This window comes from Trichechus manatus, unplaced genomic scaffold, assembly GCF_000243295.1.
Source record: "Trichechus manatus latirostris isolate Lorelei unplaced genomic scaffold, TriManLat1.0 scaffold00087, whole genome shotgun sequence".
NCBI classification, from domain to species: domain Eukaryota; kingdom Metazoa; phylum Chordata; class Mammalia; order Sirenia; family Trichechidae; genus Trichechus; species Trichechus manatus.
In genome coordinates, this window is record NW_004444023.1 from 8,839,045 (window position 1) to 8,857,769 (window position 18,725).

Consider the following 18,725-nt stretch of genomic DNA (forward strand, 5'->3'; position numbering starts at 1 on the left):
TTGCTGATGTTGTCAACAGGGGTGAGCTGGATGGATAGCCTGAGGGGAGGTCAAAGGTCCATTCTGCCAGGAGTGGTTGGAGGCCTCCCCAAACATGAGACAATGGGTCCACTTCTAGAGGGAGTCATAAGTCTGGCATTCAGTGGTAGCTTCTGCTCCAGAAAAAGAGTCAGAATCAACCAGCAGCTTGATGCCAGTTGGTTTCTTTAGAGAAGAGGCTCTCCCCATGGGTCTTCACATGAATCACCCAGACAGTCAGATCCACAGATGACATTCGTTTGCACAGTTTAAAAAGAAAGAAAGAAAGAAACAAACAAACAAAAAAAACAGTTGCCATCAAGTCAATTCTGACTCATAATGACCCCATGTGTGCCATGTATAACTGCTCCATCGGGTTTTCATGACTGTGACCTTTCTGAAGCAGATCACCAGGCCTTTCTTCTAGGCACCTCTGGGTGGGTTCAAACCACCAACCTTTCATTTAATAGTTGAATGCTTAACCATTTGTACCTTTCAGGGACTCCTTTCACGGTTAATAGCCTCCAAAAGGGGTGTCCTTATTTCACCAGTATATCACTTACAAAATGGCAGACCAAAGTGCTAAAATACAGCTAAAAGCCCCAAACCCTGAGTTGACCAGTGAGTAATAGAATCATGCCTGTTTTCAGTTCTGCATAGCTGGCACTGAGTCTAAACAATAACACCAGCCCAGTGGACACCATACCTTTCAGCTTAGTGGAGCCATCAGTGAACCAGAGCCAGGCATTCAGGGGACACTCTATGGAGGACCCCATAGAGCCAGCAACTTTGCTTCAGGGGGCAAAGCGAGGCATAAAACATCCCTCAAAGAAAGCTATAGTATTTACCTCTAAAGTTGAGATATTGTTGGGTGCAGGGTGGTTATTTTTTGTGTGTGTGTGTGTGTGTTGTTTTTCTTCCTTGAATACTCTATTTCTATCTGACAACCAAGGCTTTATGGACTCTTTGCACTTTGTTGGGTACAAGCTATCCCACCCTAAAATGGGAATATCAGGCTGGGGAACCACAAATCTCTTATGCTCAGGCTTCAGAGTAGACAAGAACTGAGGCGCAAGCTAAAAGCTGACTTTCGAAAGTTGTGTACCTGGTCATTGTGTCAGGGTAGCTATGAGTCCAAAGACCCAAGGGCCTCCTCTAGGTATAGGCCGCTTCCATTTGCAGTGGCTTCAAATGACAAAATTATCAGTCACAATTTTCCTTGAATACAATAAGAATTAAGCATTGTAAATCTGAACACCTAGTTCCAATAAACTTTAACTGGAAAACAAGACTCTGAATTTCTTCAGGTTTTATCAGCCACTATTTCTGGTAGAGATGAGATAACATCCTAATTAGGGTTATTGACATTAAGGCTTCTGACTTGCCAACAAACAATTTTAATTTTAGGTAACAATAATTTTAAAAGATCCCATATTACAGGAATAAAAAAATTGACTATTTACACAATAAATGTTAAAGAAAATTAATAATACAATAGGGCAGTGATCGAACAGCCAAAAATCAACATGATCAGTTGACAAAAATGCTGATCAATGTATGTTATGGATTATTTTCTTGTTCTTTTTTTTTAATTTGGGGGGAACACAAAGGCAGATAATTCATTATAAGCCTTGTTAAGTATATGTTAGTTTATATTTCCTCCTGAAATAAAAAATATTTGAATGGAACACTAGTTTCCTGTTAAAACTTTAGGAAACCACCAGGGTGGCACTCAGATTTAGATAAACATTAGAAGTTATTGTACTGAGCAGTGTCTAATCAATTATGAACTTCAAGATAGTACTGGTTATATATTTCAAAGTATGAACTACAGGTATAATCTAAAAGGACTCACAGAAAAAACATTTTCTAATTTCAAAGACGTGGAGTAAGTAAACAGTAGCTACTTACACACAAACAAAATCAGAATAAACACTCAACTTTTAAGAGAGTCCGTTTTAGCCCTGGCTTTACCACTTACTAGGGACAAGATCTTGAGTGGTTCATTTTGTTCGACTGATTTGAAAATCAATTTACAATACTATCTTAGATCCCACCCAGAAGACTCTTTGATAACCACATCACATCAGCTAGAAGTTAAGGGAAATACAACTTGAGAAATAAAATGGTATTGACTCTCACACATATCACACCCAGCTCACTAGTCAGCCCAGTTTACAGTTCAATTCCTAATGATTTAAGTTAGAAGCTTCTTTCTCCAAGAGATTAGCCTTTAACAAACTAGTCTTCTTTGATCTCTTATTTCAGGATGCTTTACCTCAGCATGCGTAGCTGGGCTACAGGCTAAAAAGCACTACTTAGCTTCTTCTATGTGGAATCAACTGGCTAAAGCCAAGGCTGCACAGGATTGACTATGAAATTGATTTTAAAACACTCTAAATCCATTAAAGAAAACAAAGGCTAGAAATAACGTGCTTAGTCCATAGAGGTTTAACTTCTTTTAGTCACCTAGTCAATTTTGAATTGGCTCCCAGTAAGTAGTAGGTAGAATACTTTGTATGTATTTGGTATAGAAATTAACAAAGTTAGGCAAAATCAGGCTTTTACTTTGATAGTACAATGTGTGTTTGTGTGTAAAGTGCCAGTTTTATATACAAACTAATAAGTAAAACTTTAACATATGCTTTGAAGCAGTGAGGGTGACATCTTCCAACTAACTGGATGTTTAAATCCTGCTAGATCAAACTAGCTTAAGGGTCTCCCCACTCTAAGGCCAAGATTGCAGCTATAGAAAAGTCCTTTACAGCTAGCCTGCTTACAAAAACCAAACACTGACAAGATTTTTCATAAAAATCTGAGTAGCCTGTCTTAAAACCATCTCATTCTAGGGGACATCACTTGCACCGTCAATAAACAGGATCGGTTTTGAGGTAGCTAATCAGTTTCTAAGGTGCCATTAATGATGATTTCTCCTACTTGGGTCAATTCACATGGTGTAGCTGGTTGATAATAAAGTAGCTGATGTTTTTTGGATGAGAAGGAAAAAAATATCATCAAAATAAGAGCACATCTTCAGTTCATTTAGAAGTCAGCATCCAAGGTAAAAGAATTCTCTGTTGGGCTCGACATCACTCCTATCCTCTGGTACTCTCTTCTCGAAGAAGTTAGTTCTCCCTTCCTGTGAAATATTCTCCATAAAGTCAAATGGATTTTCTACTCTGAATACCTTGTTAAAACCCAGTTCCAGCATTAGTCTCTCTGCTACAACGCAATGTACTGCTTCATTAAAGTGCAATTCATTCTGATAAGCTTCACATGCAAGGCCTCAGTAAGGAGCTCCTATTCTATCCTAACAGCATTAATAATTATTTCTTTTACTCTCTGCTCCAAAGGTTTGTGTAGCAAGTGTTTGAACGCTATGCAGGTAAAGTCACAGTGTAAACTCTCATCTCTGCTAATGAATTCATTGGAACATGTGAGGCCAGGCATTAATCCTCGTTTCTTGAGTCAGAATATGGATGCAAAAGAACCAGAAAAGAAGATTCCTTCTATTGGGGCAAAGGCTACATCACACTTACCATAGGTAGCTTCTTTTTCCCCGATCCAATGCAAGGCCCAATCTGCCTTCTTCTTTACACAAGGCATTGTTCAATGGCATTGAAGAGAAACTCCCTTTCCTTGGAATCTTTAATGTAAGTGTCAGTAAGGAGATTGTACATTTCAGAATGTATGTTTTCCATTGCAATTTGGAAGCCATAGAGACAGCAGGCTTCTGTAATCTGAACTTGTTGGCTAAATCGCACCAGCAAGTTTTCATTCATTATGCCATCGCTTGCTGCAAAGAAAGCCAGAACATGTGATGTAAAATATCTTTCTTTAGGCTTCAGGGCTTCCCAGTGCTGAATGTCCTTGGAAAGATCCAGCTCCTCAGCAGTCCAAAAGGAAGGCTCAGCTTTCTTATACATCTGCCAAATATCATGACAAAGCAGTGGCGGTGATTTTCTCTCAGCAATGGTTCATCCTTCACGCTAGAGGCAGGTACTTTAGTATTCTCCAGCACCTAGAAGATCTTCCTCACCGCCTTGCCGGCCAGAACGCGGGCACTGCTAAGGGACCGGGAAGTATTCTCCTTAACCGCCAGGCTGAGCCCCTTCAAGGGAGAAAGCCGGAGCTGCTGCTGGTCAATGGTGGCGAGTGGGACGCGAACTGAGAGCATGGCTATGGCCTGAGAAGTCAGCGAGGTGCAGGCGGAAAGTGCAGGAGACCTTACAAATCATGCGGAATGGGCCCAGTTTTCCTTTCAATGATTCTTGCCCCTTGAGGGTTACAAGGTAGTGAAAGTTCCAGTCTAGATGTTGTTTCTCAGTCCATTGCTGCACAAGGGCCCCTGTAAAGGGAGAACCCTGATCACTGTTAATTTCTTTAGGAGTACCATACATGGATATTAGTTTTCCAAACCGGAAATTGGCTCTTACTTGGAGTAATTACTTGGAGTAATCCACTGTAGGTATCCACACATGTGAGACTAAATTGATATCCCTTACTTGTAGGTTGAGGACCTATATAAACCATTTGCTAAATCTGTAAGGGGCCCTTTTAATGGCCCCCTTTTAATGTGTTATGTCTTATACTTAAGTGGAGCAGGGAGCTAGTGGCAACATACTGAATGTGATGCCCCACCTTTCTTATGTATCCACATAGCTATATTTAGGTGATCAGTGGGGACAGTGGCCCTCACATTGCTGCTAGGGCGTCTGCTTCTACATTTCCCATTAGGGAGTTCACTGTGTGTGCTGGGACATGATAAACAGTTGCTTTAGATTCAGGTCATGCAGTTTGTCTCAGATATCTTGCCATAGTTCTTGCTCCCACAGGGATTTCCCACCCGTCCTTTTCCTCTTGGGGTATCCACAGAGTGAGGCCTTTTATTACTGTCCAAGATTAAATAAAAATAGTTAAGGGATGGGGCTCTTGGGTGATTATTAGCCAGGCTGCCCTTAATTTGATCCATTGGCTATTGCACCCAGTACCCCTTTCTATCTAGATGGCATCAGTAGCAGATAAGATAGTAACAGCTGACCATTCAGGGGGCTGGCCTGCACTAGAATCATCTGCGTACCAGGCATGTTCTGGGGGTATGCTGGTGCCCTCCTTGACACACCTAATTGTCGCCTCCCACCTGCAGTCTTTGTTTTTTAAGGTATCATTTGATTTTTTTACACTTTTCAAAATTGTGGTAAGTATATATATACTTACCACATATCTATATATCTATATATCTATATCTATATCTATATATATAGGAGTCCTGGTGGTGCAATGGTTAAGAGTTTGGCTGCTAATCAAAAGGTCAGCAGTTCAAATCCACCAGCTGCTCCTTGGAAACTCTATGAGGCAGTTCTGCTCTGTCCTATAGGGTCCTTATGAGCCAGAATAGACTCGTCAGCAACGGGTTTATATGTATATATAACATTTACCATTTCAACATTTTTACATATACAACTCCGTGAAGTTAATTATGTTAATCATGTTGTTCAACCATTGCCACTGTTTGCAATTTTTTTCATCATCACCATTAACAGCTCAGTTCCCCCCAAGTAATGACTCTGTTTTCCCTTCCCTCATATCCTTAGCAGCCATTAAAAACCTTTGGTCTTCATATATTTGCCTATTCTGGATATTTCATATAAGTGGGACCGTACAATATTTGTGACTGACGTATTTTACTCACCATATTTTTTTAAATTCAGTGCACACATCTGCTTATATTGCTCTTTGTTGCCCTGAATTTTATTTTTCCGATATTTACTTGAAAATATTTTTAATACCAACAGTCCACGGGTTATGAACATCTGACATACAGACAACTCGTACTTAAACGACTGCCATAAAGTCTATTATATTAAAAATTAAGTTTAAATACAATGGTTCATAGTAACAAAAGCATGCACTACTTTGTGAAGCTCATGAAAACACTGCGCAGTTTTAAAGTGTTTCTTAAGTATTTTGTATGCATAGAAAGGTAAAACATATCCTATATACTAAGGCAAGCATTTGCTTAACTAACACTAAACAGGAACCATAGGTGCCTGTTCTGACTTACATACAAATTCGACTTGAAGACAGACGTAGGAATGGATGTTGTTCCTAACTTGGGGACTGCCTGTATACTAATCTTTCTTCAGGGTCCTGATTATATTTCAGATAGCCACCGTTTTTCTTAGAATGTAAGGTACAAAATTCAGAACGTGGCCTCCAATGCTTTCGATAATATTACCCTAATTTTTCTTCCAATTCACTCCAGGCCACTGTAATACTTACAATATTATAATACAGGGCCACACCCCTCCCCAGGATACCGGTTTCCCAAAGGTCCATCCCAGATGATACTCCTATTTAATGAAACAGACCTTAAAATTTCATGTCCAGTTAAATTTTTAGAAAATTTTATATCTCAGATTAAAAATACATGCTCAAAGACAATTCCAGTAATATCACTTTATTTCACCAGTCTTAGGGGAAGTACAGCAGGAATGCTCCTGAAAAGCAAGGATGGACAGACTTGGGGTCACTTACACTGGATGCATCATCAGGAGGGACAACTCTCTGGAGAAGGACTTCATGCTTGGTAATGTAATGGGTCAGCAAAAAAGAGAGAGACCCTCAATGAATGGACTGACATAGAGGCTACAATGGGCTCAGATATACCAATAGTTGTGAGGATGGTGCAGGATCAGGCAACTTTTCATTCTGTTATACATAAGGTCTCCATGAATCGAAGCTGACTCAACAGCAACTAACAAGAACAACCACAGTATTTCAGGCTTAACTGTATTATTACTGCAGACTTTGAACATCTCCATTGCAGCCATTAATAAAATACAAGTCTATAAATACATAACAACGATATTGGATTTCATTTCTTATTGCTACTATTATTTCCTACTTATCATTGAGACAGAATTGCAGTCTGTCTAGTTCACCACTCTCTCTGCAATGAGACTGGTCTGTAATTGTTCTTAAGATTCTGTGAGGGATGAGTTCATCTATGACTGAACATGGTGAAATATATATGGACTATATTTTTCTCATGAGCTATTTAAATTATATGTTCTTTCTACAGCAGACAATGCAGAGTCTAGATACACGGGAGTCACTGCTTATGAGAACGAAGGGGCTGACCGTTGGGAAACACACAGTAATTAATGGAGATACGTTCACCAGCCACCAACTGGGATTATCAAAAACAGCTAAATAAGCATAAATAATGGAGGAGAGGGCATAAAATGATACAAAGGTGCTCACCAGGACAAGGATGCTTTGGGTGGCTCTGGTCTCAACAGAGGATCTTGGGGAAATGTTTTTCTTATGAATGTGTTGGACCCACTGCTTGTGTCTGTACAGGATGAAAACTATGGAGCCTCTGGCCCAGGACATGAATCCCAAACATAAAACATCATGGGAGGATATCAATGCTGCATAGAGTGAGAATGTGACATTGTCATGTTGTGTAGTAGAGCAGTATTCCAATACATTTTTCTTTATGATGGTGTCGTTGCTCCATTTGCCAGTCACATAAATAGGAAAAATGGCATTGACCAGCATGTGTAGTATCCAGCAGAGGATATTGGAGGGACCAATGTACTTTAGGGCTTTTTGTTTAAGCTCTGCCCACCTGGAGTGCATGGGGCTGATGGTGATGGCCTGGAAGACACTCAAGAGGCAGGTGGTGCAAATGGACATACCCCTGGCCACCCTTTGAAGATATAAAACAAGTTTGCATCCAAAATCACTGAGGAAATGTTTTAACCCAAAAGCAAGCATTGTCTGGGGGACTCCTATAGAGAGACAAGGAGTTGGCTACAGTCAAGTGCCTGAGAATCGAGTCTGCGGACCATGACCTGCATCCCTAGAAGTGAGGGAAGATGTAATGAATTATGAGTGAGAAATTCCCCAGGATCCCAATGACTATCTGGAATAGGAGGATCACTGCTATTTTCACATCCGTGGAGGCTATTCTATCATTTTCCAGGGATTCAGATTCAAATTCACAAACAGAGGGTCCTGCATGGAAACATGAGTTGTGGCCTACGTTGTTCATGGAAAAATAAAATACAAAAATTTTCTACTTACCATTACTTCACTCTGAGAATTAATTTCTAAATATATTTTCTGTTGTTAAGAGATTCCCAATATTTTCTCTGTTTCTTTTTGTAGCACTCACAGTTTTGGTCATTGTGTTTAATTTTTTTCCTGTTCTAAATTATTTAATATTCATGACCCTATGAGTTAGGAGCTAATATTATTCTCCTCTGTCAGACAAAGAGAATTTAGCTACAGAGAAGTTAAGCGGCTCATATAAACAGAGTCAGGATTTGAACCTGGTTGCAATGACACTGTTGTTTACTACTGTGATATTCTATCGTAGCTCTCTTGTGTGGTCTTCAAATAATGGAAATAACTCTTACATTATAAATATATTTTGTAAGTTTAGTTGTGATAATTTCCCATTTTGTCTAAGTATTCTATAGACCAATAGCACTTATGAATCAAAGTTTAGAGGTTATAGTAAAATGTAGATGCCCTGAATAATTTTCCATGACCGAACTGGATTTATTCAATAAGTATTAACATGGTAACAGAATCATTCTTTTTTTTTGCTGAGAACTAAAGTACAATGATATTCATCATAGAAATTATCGTACAAAACTGTGCTGTAGTCCTAATTATAGGACATGGAGCATAAATACATAATAAAGTATTTTGGGGTTAAAACTAAATTAATCCTCATCACAGATCATGTAACCATATATTTGTTGTTTTTGAAAAATGAAGAGAAATTATAATTAATATGTGTTTGAGAGAAGATATTAAAATAAATACAAGTATTTAAAATTTACAGAAAAATAATTATATTTTAGCAATTGCAACCCAGATACACAGTTACTGATGAAAATTAGATAATTCAGTTAGCTCCATCATACCCATTACTACATGCACAGAGCATTTACAGAAATAACTATAGTACTCTTGAGAATTTCTTTGTGATTTTCACACACCATATTGAATAGCAGACTAATTTTAAAAGTATAACTTTGAAGCTCCATAAAATTGAGATTTTTATACCATTTGGATCAAACACCAAGAACCACCTTCCTTGAGGAACTCATGAAATTACCTTGGGAGCATCCAGGGATTAGTGTCACTACTCAGACCTCCAGTTTCCCTCCAAAACCTTAGCTCATACCTCAGGAATTGTCATCTTTCCTTTGTGTCACTAGCACTGGACCAGTTTCTACCCCAGAGAAATCCCTTTTCCAAAATTATCACTCACCCATCTGCCTCTATGCCTTCTAGAACCTGCCTTTCAGGCTGAAATAGAAAATACTCACCTGACTCCTACCTACTACCAGGATGATGGGCTCAGTGACGGTCACAACAGCCAAAACAGGTGTAGAAGGGAGGAAGCCAGACCCTGCAATACGAGTTAGGGATTCTGTGGCCTCACCTCCCCCCATAACTGCCGTTATCACTTCACCAGTAGCAGCTAGATGGTCCACTGCTGAGGAACTGAGAAAAGTTCGGAAAATCTTTGTCCCACTTTTTAATTCCCAGAAACTCAAGAGTCTGGTGATTATCACCAAAGAGACCATTGGAGTGTCTTGGAGACTTGATGAATAAGAAACATCATCTGACTGATATGCATACACACCCACATACACACACATACATACACATTTATATATATACAAATGTATGCATGTGTGTATGTGTACCACCGCTCTCTTTTAATATGACTGTTTTATACGTGCTTAGATTCTGTGTGATGAATAAACAAACATCTGAACTTTGTGGAAAAGCACACAATTTACATATTTCTAATAAGACTAGGGAGTTTTATGTTACTTATCCAGGCAAAGCGAAAGCAGAGCCTGGAGACATTGGAGGCGCTAATTATGAGAACAAAGGAGCTAACAGTAGGGAAACATGCACTGAATAGTGCCAAGATGTTTAACAGCCACCCTGTAATACTAAAAAGAGCCAAACAAACTTGAAAGACGGAGGACAGGGTGTAAAAAGACGCGAAGGTGGTCAAGGACAAGGATGGTTTGGGTAGCTCTGGACTCAGGGGAGGATGTGGTGGAGACATTCCTATGAATGTGTTGGACCTGCTGCTTGTATCTGTACAGGATGAAACTAATGGAGCTGTGGGCCCAGATCATGAATCCCAAACACACAACATCAGGGAATAATAACAACACTGCATTCAGTGAGCCTGAGGTTTTGCCGGGAATTCACCATAACTATATCCTAAATCTCTTTTCTTCGTGAAGATTTCATTGCCCCAAATCTAGTGACATATATAGGAACTATGATATTTACCAGCATGTGCAGGATCCACCAAAGGAATATGGAGAAGCCCGTGTACTTGGGAGTTTTCATCTTAAGCTCTACCCACTTGGAATTCTGGGGCTGATGGAGATGACATGGAAGATATTCAGGAGGCACGTTACTACCAGTGGACCCTCCTCTGCCCTTTCTATGAAGACAGAAAATAAGTTTGCATCTAAAATCATTAAAAAAATCTTTTCACTCAAAAGCTGCCATGGTCCCTGGGATTCCCCTAGAGAGAATGATCAAGGTTTTGGCCATAGTCAGGTGCCTGAGAATCAAGTCTATGGACCTTAATCTGCATTTAGTGAAGTAAAGGAAGGTAAAATGGAAAAGAAGAGAAAATCCCCAGGATACCAACTGTCTTCTGTAGTAAGAAAATCATTCATATTGTCAAATCCCTGGAGGACATTCTCTCAGTTCCCGGTGATTGATGTTTGTCTTCAGAGCCAGAGAGTCCTGCATGGGAAGATGAGACATGAGTTACATGTATCATGTCATCTGAAATCCACTGTGCTCCGCTTACCCTTAATTACCACTTAGAAACATTGCCTTTGTTTTCCTTTCATTAAAAGATTTCCAAGAGTTGGGTGTATAACCTTTAAAGAGTACTTATTATGTAGGAATCTCTGCTATGAAGATTGTACATGTGCTACCTTCTTTATTCTTCACAAATCTCTGAGGCAGGCACTACCATTAATTTCATTATAAAGATAAGGAGAACTTAGGCACAGAGAAGTTAATTGATTTGTCTAAATTTATATGTTGGTTAGGTGCAGAGTGAGGACTTGAACCTGGCTGTGTTGGTTGCAAAGACAGTACATTTAGCCACCAAGCTCTACTAACCAAGCTAGTTAGCTGTGTTCTTCCAATAATCCAGACCTGTTTTTAGTTTTCTGTTGACACTTTGTCATTTTATTTTACATTGGTGATATTTTATTTTTCAATGTTGGTTGTAACAGATTTCCATTGCTGCGTAAAAATTTATTCTATAGGCCAATATCGATTATGGATAATGATTTAAAGATCTTAATAACATGTAGATTTAATAATTGCAGTAGAATACTATAGGAACCTGCCTCACCACCTGGTTGGATTTAATGAATGGCAACAGAATGACATATTTGCTTCTATGCCAGGAACAAAATACATTGGCACCTATCACAGGAATTATTGAACAACTCACTTCAAGCCCTATGAGACATGAGATAAAATAGTGGACAGTAGAAACTCAATTATTACTATTTTCACCTCATATACTCATCAATTAATTCATACATTAATTAAGTAAAAGTATAGCAGTAAGATGAGATTTGTGAAAGATATTAACTACAAGACACTTACGGAAAATGAAATCTGTAAGGCATGACATCTTGTGCTTTTTATAAATTGAAATGATTGATTTTTATATTAATATTAGAGTATTTTTCAATCAGAGAAAATAGCACAAGATACGTTTGAGCTTGACAGCTGCTGGGTAAAACCCATTGTTATAAAGTTATCTTTTCCTTAAGTGCAGCTTCACTAAAATCAACAGGGAAAACAGGCTCCTTGTAATCAACAGACTATGATGTTTTCAGGAGACACAATTGCTGTGTCCATTAGTACATCATCACCACAATTAGAGAAAATGTTTCTATTAGAGCAACTTCCATTCAGATACACTATTTCTGACAGGATTAGAGAATTCATGTAGATTCATCCTGCTGTGAGTTAAGAGTGTGGAGGTGTTAGTGGTACACCTCTAGTAATCCTGAAAATCACATGATTCCTGCAAAGTAGGCTGAAGAGCAGATTGATTTCAGAACTACAGCCTTTGAACATCTTAAAAAATCAGGTTTCATGATCACTAGGATTAAAAAAGGAGAGCTGGGGGTGCAGAGGTTAAGCAGTCAGTCGCTAACCGAGAGGTAGCGGTTTGAACCTAGCAGCTGCTCTTTGGGAGGAAGATGTGGCAGTCTACTTCCATAAAGATTTTTAGGCTTGGACCCTATGGGGCAGTTGTACTCTGTCCTATAGGATTGCTATGAGTCTGAACTCAACTTGACAGCGATGTGGTTTGGATTAAAAACCCAAAATCAAACTTCTTGAGGATGACACTACATGACATTAGTAGCCATCAGGCATGGAGGTAGGGTCTGGGACTCTATCTTTCTGTTCTAAATCAGCTCAAGCTCAAGACATAGTCTTCCTTCCTGTGGGCCACTGGAACAGTGTCGAACCCAGAAGATTTGCTTATTCCAATTTGATAGCTTACCCAGACCCTGATATGCCTCTTTCCCTTACAGATGCTGCCTCTTAGACTGAAATAGGAAATACTTACCCGACTCCTTCCCGCTGCCAGCACCATGAGCTCAGTGTGATGTCATGTCTTCTGGGACAAATGTCTGAGGGACGCTGCCAGACCCTGAGGTCTAGGTTTTTATTCTGTGTCCTCTCCTCCCCACAGAACTGAAATGATCATTTCACCTCCAGTGGCATTGACAGTGCAGGCTTGGGGAGCAGAGAACATCTCTGGAAAATGTTTCCTCAGTTGCTAATTACCAAAACCAATTACAAGTTTCCAGTTATCATCTCCAAAGAGACCATGGAAGTGTTTGGGAGAGGCTCTTTCTTGTCCAGGATCCTGGAGACAGACAGGGCGTCCCATGGCTGGAGCAGGAAATGTTGAGGTCTGACACATGGGTGACATGAGTATCTCTGGATTCTCTGCTCCCCTGAGAAGTTCTCTTACTCCAAATATTTTCTCATCTTCAGCCCATGAGCCCATTTAAGTTATGAACAAGGAAATGGAATCAGACAAAATACCTAAGAAGGATTTTTAAAGAGATAACAAGTAAAAAAAGTACACGATGCCAGTAATTTACATGAGAAATCACTGAATTATGGTGTTGGTGAAGAATATTGACTATACTTTGGACAGTCAGAAGAATAAACAAATCTGTCTTGGAAGAAGTACAGTCAGAATGCTCCTTAGAAGAGAGGATGGGGAGACTTTGTCTCACATACTTTGGACATGTTATCAGGAGGGACCAGTCCCTGGAGAAGCATACCATGCTTGTTAAAGTAGAGGGTCATCTAAAAAGAGGAAGACCATCAACGAGATGGATTGACACAGTGATTGTAACAATGGGCTCAAGCATAACAATGATCAAGAGGATGGCACAGGACAGGGCTGTGTTTCGTTTTGTTCCACATAGGGTTGCTATGTGTCAGAACCGACTCAATGGCACCTAACAACAACAATGTTTACAGAAGCAGATCACTAAGTCTTTCTTCAATGGTACCACTGGACGGATTCAAACCTACAACTGTCAGGTTAGTGGTCACATGCAACCCCTTTGCAGCACCCAGGGATCTTGCAAATGATCTGGAAAGTCTAAAACATGACACATCAATTTCATGGGTCACAATGGTGTTGGGGTCAGCTGATCAATGGCTGAAGTTGTCAACAGTAGTGAGGTTGGACAAGCAGCCTAAAGGAAGGTGAAAGGCCCATTGTGCCATGAGTAGTAGGAGACTACCCAAACCATGAGACAAACCATCAGTTTCCAGAAGGAGCTACAAGTCTAGCAGGCAGCGGTAGCCTCTGCACCAGAAACAGAGTCGGAATCAACCAGCAGGTTCCTTCCAGTCAGTCTTTTCAGAGAAGAAGCTCTAAGTATGGGCTTCTAATGAATGACTCAGATGAAATTTCTTTCCACAGTTAAAACAAAACAAAACTGAACTGTTGCCATAGAGGTGATTCTGACTCATGGAGACCACATGTGGTTTTCATGGCTGTGACCTTTGAGAATCAGATTGCCAGACCTTTCTTCTAGTCAGCTGGGGGGTTCAAACAGCCAATCTTTTGGTTAGTAGCTGATTGCTTAACCTTTTGAACCACCCAGGGACTCCTTCCACAGTTTACATCCTTCAAAAGGAGTGTTCGTATTACACCAGTATATTATTTTCAAAATGGCAAACCAAAGAGCTAGAACATGGGCAAGAGCCCAAAACTCCGATTTTACAACAGAGTAAAGGAAGCACACCTGCTTTTGGTTCTTCAGAGCTGGCACTGAGGTTAAACAGCCACACCAGCCCTCTGGACACCATAGGTTTTAGCTTAGCAGAACCATCAGTGAACCAGGGCCAGGCATTTAGGAGAAACGGAAATGGAGGGCCCCATAAAGACAGCAACTTTGCTTCAAGGGACATAAGGAGGCTTAAAATTTCCACCAAAGAAAGCTGCCATATTTTTCTGTAAATCTGAGATGTAACTGGGGCCAGACTGGTTTGTATGGGTGTGTGTGTCTTAGTTATCAAGTGCTGCTATAACAGAAATACCACAAGTGGATGGCTTTAACAAACAGAAATTTATTCTCTCACAGTCTAGGAGGCTAGAAGTCGGAATTCAGGATGCCAGCTCCAGGGGAAGGCTTTCTCTCTCCTCTGCATCTCTGGAGGAAGGTCCTTGTCATCAATCATCCCCTGGTCTAGGAGTGTCTCAGCACAGGGACCCTAGGTCCAAAGGACCCACTCTGCTCCTGGCTCTTTTTTCTTGGTGGTAGAATGTCCCCTGTCTCTCTGCTCTCTTCTTTTATATTTCAAAAGAGATTGACTCAAGATACAACCTAAACCTCTAGATTGAGTCCTATCTCATTAAAATAACTGCCTCTAATCCTGTCTCATTAACATCATAGAGGTAGGATTTACAACACATAGGAAAATCACATGAGATGACAAAATACTGGACAATCACACAATACTGGAAATCATGGCCTAGCCAAATTATCACATTCTGGGGGGACACAGTTCAATCCATAACAGGCTGTGTGTGTTTTATTTTGTTTCCCCACTTGAATATTCCATTTCTGTAGAAGTGTCATGGTGGCATCAGTTCTCATTGTCTAACGTCACAAGGGAGAGGAGAGAGAATCAAGATCAGCAGCCCAAGGCTGATTCCTATGAAGTAGAGGTCAGACATATCTTCTCTCTCCAACGTTTTTCCCAATTGTGACACCAGCCATTCTCTCATGGAACTCTGTACTTCTAGGTTTGATAATTCATTGCAATGGCCACACAGAACTCACAGACAATAGTCACAATTATGGAGTTTATTAGGGAAATAACAGTTTACAACTCAGGGTCAGGATCAACAGGTTACAACTGGGGTTCAGAATCAGGAAGCAAGTAGGCGCCATCTCCCTTCTTCAGTGCAGGACAGCTTTCTCAGTTCCTCTGGACTGTGAGGGCTCCTCTCAGCCCTCTCAGGACAGGCTCCTCTCAGCCCCCTTATGACAGGCTCCTCTTGAATCCCTCAGGACAGGCACCTCTCTCGGCCCTCTCTCCCTGCGTGTGTGCAGACTTTGCCCTGCACGGTCAAGTGCTACAAAGCTCTTTAGCTCTGCTAGTAAGTGCCAGGAGGCACTTCACTCCACCAAGAAGCCTCCTGCCTGAAGGTGCTCAGCTCTTTCACTCTGTGGGTTGGCATGCCCACTGTAGCTGCCCCTCTTCTGGGAAGGGAAGCACACTGTGCCATCTTACACGGGGTTCCTGGTTCTGCTGCCACTGTTTCTCTGCCACTGTTTCTTATGGTCTCAGGACATCTCCAGTGTTACTGTTCTCTCTCTCTCTATCTCTCTGTTTCCTGGGTCTAGGTTGTTCCCAACACAGGAACCTTGGTTCTAACGGACGTGCTTCACTCCTGGCTCATTTTAAGCCTAGTGGGATAGCAAAATTCACCAATCCCTTCATTAGGGTTCAATGCACCTTATTTGCATTCATAGCAATGCTGTTCAATCCCCTTGGTGGGCCCAAAGCACCTTATCTGCATAGTTCCATACAATCGTTTTGTAGGAGTAACAAAACCAAGTATGGCTAAAAGTGCCCTATTAAGTAATTCACCGCATCACAATTTCTGACAACTAAAGCTTTGGGGACCTTCCGTACCTTGCTGGCTCCAAGATGACCCACCCAAAAGTGGGAATATCAGGCTGGGGAGCTACCAGTCCCTCCTATTATAGGCTTCAGAGTTGGAAGGAGCTCAGGAGCAAGCTAATAGCTGACTTTCAAAAGCCGTGTATCTGGTCATTGTGTTTAGGGTAGCTACAAGTCCGAAACCCCAAAGGACTCCTATAGTTGAAGGCTGCTTCCATTTGCTGAAAAAAAAAAAAAAAGAACAAAAACGAAACCCATTGCCATGTAGTAGATTCCAACTCATAGCGACCCTAAAGGATAGACTAGAACTGTCCCATAGGGTTTCCAAGGAGCAGCCGGTAGATTTGAACTGCTGAATTTTGGTTAGCAGCCAAACTCTTAAGCACTGAGCCACCAGGGCTCCTTCCATTTGCCAGTGGCTCCAAATGACAAAATCATCAGTCACAGTTTTCAGTGACCACAGGAAGAATTGAGCATTTTAAATCCGACCACATAGTTCTAATTAACTTTAACTGGAAAACAGAACTCTGAATTTCTTAGGGTTTTATCAGCTACCCCTACTGGCAAAGAAGTGATAACATCCTAATTGGGGTTATTGAAACTGAGGCTTCTGACTTGCCAAGCAAAAACATCATCCACATAGAGAAAGATTTCGATATCAGAGAGCAGAAGCCAAGCAACCAATCAGTTGTATTCAAGTGGATTCTGACTCATGGCGACTCCATCTGTGTCAGAGTAGAACTGTGCTCCATAGAGTTTTCATGGCTGTGACCTTTCAGAAGCAGATCCCCAGGTCTTTCTTCTAGGCAGCTCTGAGTTGGTTTGATCCTCTAACCTTTCAGTCAGTAGTCAAGTGCTTAACCCTTTGCACCACCAGGGGACTCCTGAGAGTAGGGGCCCTCATGCTAAATTCTGACCCATCCACTGGTAGCAACTGGCAGTGGAGTTTATCTCACTAACTCTTCTCTGTCTGTATGTTATTGTTGCACCCCAACACACCAGTGGGAGGAGTGGCTCCAAGGGGGACAGGTCAGATTCTGAAAAATGAGGCAGTAAAATCCAAGGTGATTAGACAAGTCTTTATTAGGAAACTTACATACAGAGAGCTCAGCACCGGAAATCTGGCGACTGAAAGCAAAGTGCCAAAGGTTACTTGATGTCATGGATTGAATTGAGAGAATCTCCCAGACCAAGGAAAGATTGATGACACGGACCTTCCTCCAGAGACAACAGAGAAAGTGTTCCCTTGGAGCTGATGCCCTAAATCTGGACTTGTAGCCCACTGGACTGTGAGAGAATAAACTTCTCTTTGTTAAAGCCATCCACTTGTGGTATTTCTGTTACAGCAGCACTAGATGACCAAGACAGAATTTGGTACCGGGAGTGACGTGCTGCTCTAACAGATACCTAAAATGTGGAAGCAATTTTGAAACTGTGAATGAATAGAGGAGCAGCAGTGGCAAAGAACCAGCAGCAGCAGAACCAGGAGACCAGTGCCAGATGGCGCTGGAGCTGACCCATGGAATGAGAGAGAGCTGAGTGTCTGTGTGCAGGAGGCTTCCTGGCAGAGTAGGGGTGCCTCTGGGCACTTATCGGTGGAGCTACACAGCTTTGGAACACTTGCCCCAGCTGGGCAGATGCAGGCATAAAGCCCAAGGGCTGAGAGGCCACAGGAAAGAGAAGCTAAAGAGAAAAAGAACACAGGAAGCAGAGCTGCCTCAATATCAAAAGGTATGGCCAGGACCTCTGGAGTTTCAAAAGGTAGAGCCATGGCCTCTGGTGTTTCTAAGGGTGGAGTTGTCATTCCAATGGACTAAAAGAATTGTGCGCCTAAAGCTGAGGGAGTACAGTTGCTGTCCCAGTGGGCCTGGAAGGCAGAGCTGAAGCCCAGGGCTGAGGGGCCTCCACTCAGAATCTGGAGAGTATGGCCAATACCTAGAGTCTGGAGGGCAGGGTCATTATGTAAATTGTCTCAGAAAACAGAGGATTTTTTTCAAGCTTTGAGGGCTAATGTAATGTGTTCTGCTGACTTGCTTGGTGTCTGTTATTCCTTCTTTCCCTGCAATTTCTCCCATTTGTAATGGAAATGTCTAGCTTATGCCCGTTCTGCCATTGTACCTTTGGAAGCAGATAACTTGTATTCTAGATTTCACAGATGAAGAGGAGTTTTTTTTCTTTTTTTTAATTGTACTTCAGGTGAAGGTTTACAGAACAAATAGTTTCTCATGAAACATTAGTACACATATTGTTTTATGACATTGGTTAACAACCCCACGACAAGTCAACCCCCTCCCTTCTGGACCTTTGTTTTTTTTTGGTGAAAATATGCATAGCCAAAGATACACCATTTCCAAAATTTCTACATGCACAGTTCAGTGACATTGACTACGCTCTTCCAATTGTGCTGTTATTCTCACTTAAGATGAAGGCTTACA

At 41.1% G+C, this 18,725-nt stretch overlaps 3 pseudogenes; all 3 read right to left on the reverse strand.

Moving 5' to 3' along the window:
- Window positions 1-3,060: 3,060 nt before the first annotated feature.
- On the reverse strand, window positions 3,061-4,263 carry LOC101350215 (ribonucleoside-diphosphate reductase subunit M2 pseudogene; annotated as a pseudogene).
- Window positions 4,264-7,083: 2,820 nt separating this feature from the next.
- On the reverse strand, window positions 7,084-8,080 carry LOC111821479 (vomeronasal type-1 receptor 2-like; annotated as a pseudogene).
- Window positions 8,081-9,847: 1,767 nt separating this feature from the next.
- LOC111821480 (vomeronasal type-1 receptor 4-like) lies at window positions 9,848-10,783 on the reverse strand (annotated as a pseudogene).
- Window positions 10,784-18,725: the final 7,942 nt, after the last annotated feature.